At 36.3% G+C, this 5,839-nt stretch overlaps 1 pseudogene; it reads right to left on the bottom strand.

The window, feature by feature from the left end:
- Nucleotides 1-2,465: 2,465 nt before the first annotated feature.
- On the bottom strand, nucleotides 2,466-3,302 carry LOC140612054 (RNA-binding protein 4-like; annotated as a pseudogene).
- Between the last annotated feature and the right edge of the window lie 2,537 nt (nucleotides 3,303-5,839).

Here is a 5,839-nt window from a genome sequence, read left to right on the forward strand (position 1 = left end):
CATATCTTGGCTATTATAAGTAATGTTTCAGTGAACATAGGGGTGCCTGTATCTTTTCAAATTAATGTCTTTGTTTTCTTCAAATAAATGCCCATATCATATGATAGTCCTGTTTTTAATTTTTTAAGAAACCTTTGTACTGTTTTTCTTAGAGTCTGCACCAGTTTACATTTCCACCAAAGTGCACAAGAATTTCCTTTTCTCCACATCCTTGCCAACACTTGTTATTTCTTATTTATTTTTATTTTTTGATGGTAGTCAGAAAGTCATATTTCATTGTGGTTTTAATTTGCATTTCCTTGGTGATTAGTGATGTTAAACACCTTTTTATGTGTCTGTTGGCCATCTGTATGTCTTCGGAAAAATGTCTATTCAGGCCCTCTTTCCCATTTTTAAATTGTATTGTTTGTTTCCTTGGTGTTGAGTTATAGAAGTTCTTTATATGTGTTGGATATTAACTCCTTATTGGATATATCATTTCAAATGTCTTCTCCCATTCAGTAGATTGCCTTTTTTGTTTTGTTGACCGTTTTTTCTTCTTGTGTAAAAGCTTTTTAGTTTGGTGTAGTTTTGTTTATTTTGCTTTTGTTGACCTTGCCTAAGGAGATTAAAAATTCCTACTGCAGTATTTAAAAATTCTTAATATAGTCAATATACTAATCCTTTGTCATATGTTATATAATTTAATTGTTTTTCACCTGCATTTTAACTTTTTTATGTATTTATGAATTAAGTCTATCTTTACAGTCATAGATAAATGCTGTCTATAAATACTTCAGAATCCCAGAAACACACAATTAGGTTGACATTTCTTTGGAAAATTTAGGACTCTATACAAGGCTCAGCATATTTTTATTTGTCCATGAGGTGGAAAAATCCACTGCATTATGACCTGTGAGCATGGTGAGGATATTTCTTAAGAAATATTTATGAATGTGTTTCAGAATTTTAGTGAAGGCTTGCTTAAGTCTCCAATGTTCCACTCCCTAAATTAAGCCTAAGGTGATTTTGATCTGGAAATATTTGAAAGAAGTTGTAAGCAGTTTCTTTCCTACTTTTCACTAAAAATAAAAATCTCTGTTTATTATTATAAAAGATAATCTTTGGATATCATTTGTGATTTATGACAATTAAACCATATTGACAGAGTTTTAGAGTATATCCTATTTTCTGTGGTATAAGCCAAATATCTAAATTATATAAAAGTTATTAAGAAATATGTGCTTTTCCAAATTGTGTCTGATTTTTCAGAATTGTGAACTGCTCTGACTCTGGCAGTGGTATTAAATAGCAGGTTTTGTATGAACATCAGTAACCAAAAATCTTTATCTCTTACATAATATACCACAAATAATCCAAGGCTGAGGAGAAATCAATAAAGCTTTCAAATTCTCTTATATAATTTTGAACCAACTGTAACATGAGATGACAATAAGTGTAATATAGTTAAGAGAGGAGTAGCTGTGCTTCAAGGCTTCTGCTTGTAAGACATTGGTCTCTAAACTCTGATATACTCTGAAAGTGTTAAGGAAGAAACTGATGTAAAGTTTACATATGGTGCTCAATAAACAGATTCATAATTTTGGGACAATGAGGACTGACACACAGATATGTCTTTCTCTGAACTCAGATTGCATTTGTGATTATTTCTAATCTGTTTAGGATTTAATTATTCTCTACTTTTTGATTTACATGTGCCAGTTTCTTTTCCAACTAGAGTGGAAGCTTCCAGAGAACACTTACCACATCTAATACTTCTTTTTATGTCCCTGATATTTTTTTAAAGATTTTATTTTATTTATTCATGTGAGACACAGAGCGAGAGAGAGAGAGGCAGAGACACAGGCAGAGGAGAAGCAGGCTCCATGCAGGGAGCCCGATGTGGGACTCGATCCCGGGTCTCCAGGATCACGCCCTGAGCTGCAGGCTGCACCACCGGGGCTGCCCTGTCCCTGATATTTTTAACAGCCTAGGACACTTATTAAGTGATTAATAAATCTATTGACTAATTAAAATTCTTTTGCAGATGTTTTCTATCACTTTCTTTTTTAAGTTGAAAAACTATTTCATCAGGAAAAAAAAAAGTGATCCAACTTTATGTGTCTATCTACCACAAGTCTTTGGGCCAAAAAGACTCAAGAGCAGTGATGCTCTCATCAAGGTCATTCCCAAGTCCAACATCCACTAGAAACAGTAAGTAGGAAGACAGCACATCCCCCACCACAGTTTCTTCACATAATGAGGCATGCTGGGAGAAAAGAACATAAATGGGAAACTATAGAAGTATTGAAGAACAAGAAGAACAGGAAAATGGGCAGAGCAGAGGAAAGGAAGAAGTGGTTTGAACTTAGCAATGTAAATTAAGGTCCACAGTTCTGAGGGGACTGAATTTACAGAGCCAAGAACGTCCCAGAGACAGGATACCATGAATGGTATATTCTCATACACAACAGTAGCTCAGGATTTCAGCCCACACACATCCCACTTTGATATTCTGTGTTGTCAAAGTCCCTGATGGCCTCCACTGCGTCCTCTACCCAGTTCATGTGTAGGAAGGAAAATCTTTCACAATGTCACATTTGTCGATTAAACCACACACCTCAAACTTTGCCTGAAGCTATTTGTTAATAGAGGTGGGGCTAATGTTGCCCACATGCAACTCTGGAGTTTTTGCTCTTTTTCTTGCTGGCTTCCACATTGATGTCCACCCTGTGCAGTTTGTAGGGTAGAGGTTGCGTACAGATCCTTTGCTGCCATCTTGTCCTCCACGTGCCCAAATAAGTTTTTTTATTTCTTTAAAGATTTATTTATTGGTTTGAGAAGAGAGAGAGAGAGAGAGCAAGAGTGGGAGAGGCAGAGGCAGAGAGAAAGAGAATCCCAAGCTGACTACATGCTGAGTGTGGAACCCAGGGTGGGGCTCTATCCCAGAACCCTGAGATCATGACTTGAGTGGAAACCCAAAATCAGGGACGCCTGGGTGATTCAGCAGTTGAGTGTCTGCCTTTGGCTCAGGGCATGATCCCGGAGTCCTGGGATCGAGCCCTGCATCAGACTCCTTGCATAGAGCCTGCTTCTCCCTCTGCCTATGTCTCTGCCCCCCCCCGCCCATAAATAAATAAAATCTTAAAAAAAAAAAAAAAGAAACCCAAAGTCAGGGGCTTAATGGACTGAGCCACCCAAGCAACTCCAAAGTGATAGTTCTTAGTGATGCCACATTCTAGCACCTTCCCATACTGCTTAAAGAGTGAGCACATCTTCTGCTCTGTGGCCTTCTTGGGCATGTTTCCAAGGAAGAGCTTCATTATTTGGACACTGCCTGCAGGGAACTCAGCAGGGGCTCTTCCTTGTGGTGCAGATGTTTCTGACAAAATGCTAAAATGGCAATGGCCACATCAGTGATTCTGGGTAGAAGCTGCTATCATTTTAGATGGACTGGTACTCAGGTAACCCTGCATTTAGGTTATACAGCGACATCATTATCAATGCAAGAAGCAATGCCTAAAGCTGGACCAGTTAGGCCATTCTTCTCTGCTGACATTGGACAAATCACAGGGGAGAAATTGGATAGTTTCTTACTGCTATTTGGACTTGTCTGTACATTAGGCTTTCTGTTGCAAAGAATGAGAAAAGCAGTTTTTTGGAATTATTGAAAACCTAGAATTTTAGCCTTAATAAGCCTTATCATCTGTTGTCTTGGAATTTACTCATTTCTCTTTATAAACAAACATCTTTTATCAATATAAAATCTTAAATTATTAATATTTTAAGAAAATGTATCTTTTATTCCAATTTGGAACTTGAAAACCACACTATTTGAAAGAATTTATGACAGATTAAATTTATCTCTTTGGGTTGATTGAAAGGAGGAAATTAGAGTTCTGGCATAGCAGAACTTGAGGTTTTCTAAAAAATTCAGTAAAGAGCTTTAGTCTTAAGTAAGAGTGTGTGCGAGCCTGCATGTGCGTGTGTGTGTGTGTGTGTGTGTATTTTGTGGGAAAGGGTTGGGAAATATGTTGAAATCTCGTTTGGAAATATGTTGAATAATGCCTCTAATTCCTTTCCAGTGTTAAAATTTTGATAATGTGATGACCTTAAGCTCTATAGCTGATTCAAATAACTTTAATTACTTTGAGATGTTTCCTCATTTTAAAATGGAGAGATTGAATGGCTAATCTGCCTCAGTTTGTAGGAAACAGGGAAGATCATACTTGTCTGACTTTAGAAAATGACAAAGCTATAAAAATGCTTTTGTTATCATTGCTGTCTTTGAACTAATGATACACGTTTACATATATTTAAATTAGTCACTCATACTACTCAGTAATATAAAAATCCTCATATTCTGCTAACAGTGACCTGAGTTATCGTGGATTACGCCTGGAAATTATACATGCTGATGAAATTTTAGTGTGTGCTCAATTGTAAGCACTAACCCTAAAGTAAACCTGTTCCTGAGGTACCTGGGTGGCTCAGTGGTTGAGTGTCTGCCTTGGGCTAAGGGTGTGATCCCAGTGTCCTGGGATTGAGTCCTCGCATCTGGTTCCCCACAGGGAGCCTGTTTCTCCCTCTGCCTATGTCTTTGCCTCTCTCTCTCTATCTCTCTTGACTAAATAAATAAAATCTTTAATTGAAAATAAACAAACAAACCCATTCCTCACTACCTAGTAAATGTTTCTGAACTAATTATTGAGCTGCTATCAGCTGGAGTTGCTGACAATCATTAGGAACTTCCAAGCTCATTATGTGTTCAAAAATACAGCACTTGGCACCTTAAGAACTGCTAATTATGCCCAGATCCTAATCTTAATTTTCCAATTTATTGTGATTTCTTCATTATGTCCTAACAGTCTGAGTAAGCAGCTTATCTCCCAATATTTCCACTTGCCTAAACAGATGTTCTCTTTAAACAGATGTTGGCGCTTCCTGGGAAGGAGCCAGCCCTGTTTGAAGAGAAGAAATGATAATTTACTTAATCTTGTATAAAGCTTTAGGGGGAGGAATTGCATTGTTCTTTCCCAAACCCCTCCTCATTACCCACTGCCAGTGAAATTCAAAACACACAAAAAAGTAGAGGTAGCTCTGACTTTCTTTCTTTTGTTCAATTTTTTCTTCCTATCATTTCATGTCTCCCTCCATTTTTTCTTTTTAAAGTAGTGTTCTTGTAGTTTAAACTGATTGAAGAATTCAATTCATAATTAAAAATCTGATTTAAAAATTTGAAAATTATACTGTAATGTTCTCGTCATGTGTGTACAGTCAATGACAAAGATAAAATAGTCAATAGCATAAAATAATCTAAAATTAGTTGAGCTTATAGTTTCCTTACATCTCCATAATTTGTGTTGAGTGGGAAATCCATGACAGATACTGAAAACTAAGAAATTTCCTATGAATTGTGAATTTTGCAGTCTGTATAGGCTTGAAGTTTAATGTTATAAGAGAAAACAAATATGACCCTAAAGGATTATCTAACCACCTCATTCATGGGTAGAAAAAGCTAAAGTTCTGATAAATCCAGTGACTTACTTAAGGATATATGCAAACTGATTGTTGGTAGATCTACAAAGGAAAACAAGCTTGTTTCCCCACTATTTAAACATTTTATTTAGAAATCGAATTTAAAGAATTGATAACAGTCTTTCCCCCAGGTCCTGGCAAGGTATTCAGTATATGGTACATGTTCATTAAATATTTACTTTTAAGCAAATGCTTTTGTTTTATTAACATCTTTCTCATTAAGAAGTACTATTGAATCACAGTTATGGGTGATGGTTCAGGTACCACTATTATCTAGATTAAAAATCTGGCTCCTCAGTCAACAGTTATATTATCTTGCACA

The sequence above is a fragment of the Canis lupus genome, chromosome 20 (assembly GCF_048164855.1).
Source record: "Canis lupus baileyi chromosome 20, mCanLup2.hap1, whole genome shotgun sequence".
In the NCBI taxonomy this organism is placed as follows: domain Eukaryota; kingdom Metazoa; phylum Chordata; class Mammalia; order Carnivora; family Canidae; genus Canis; species Canis lupus.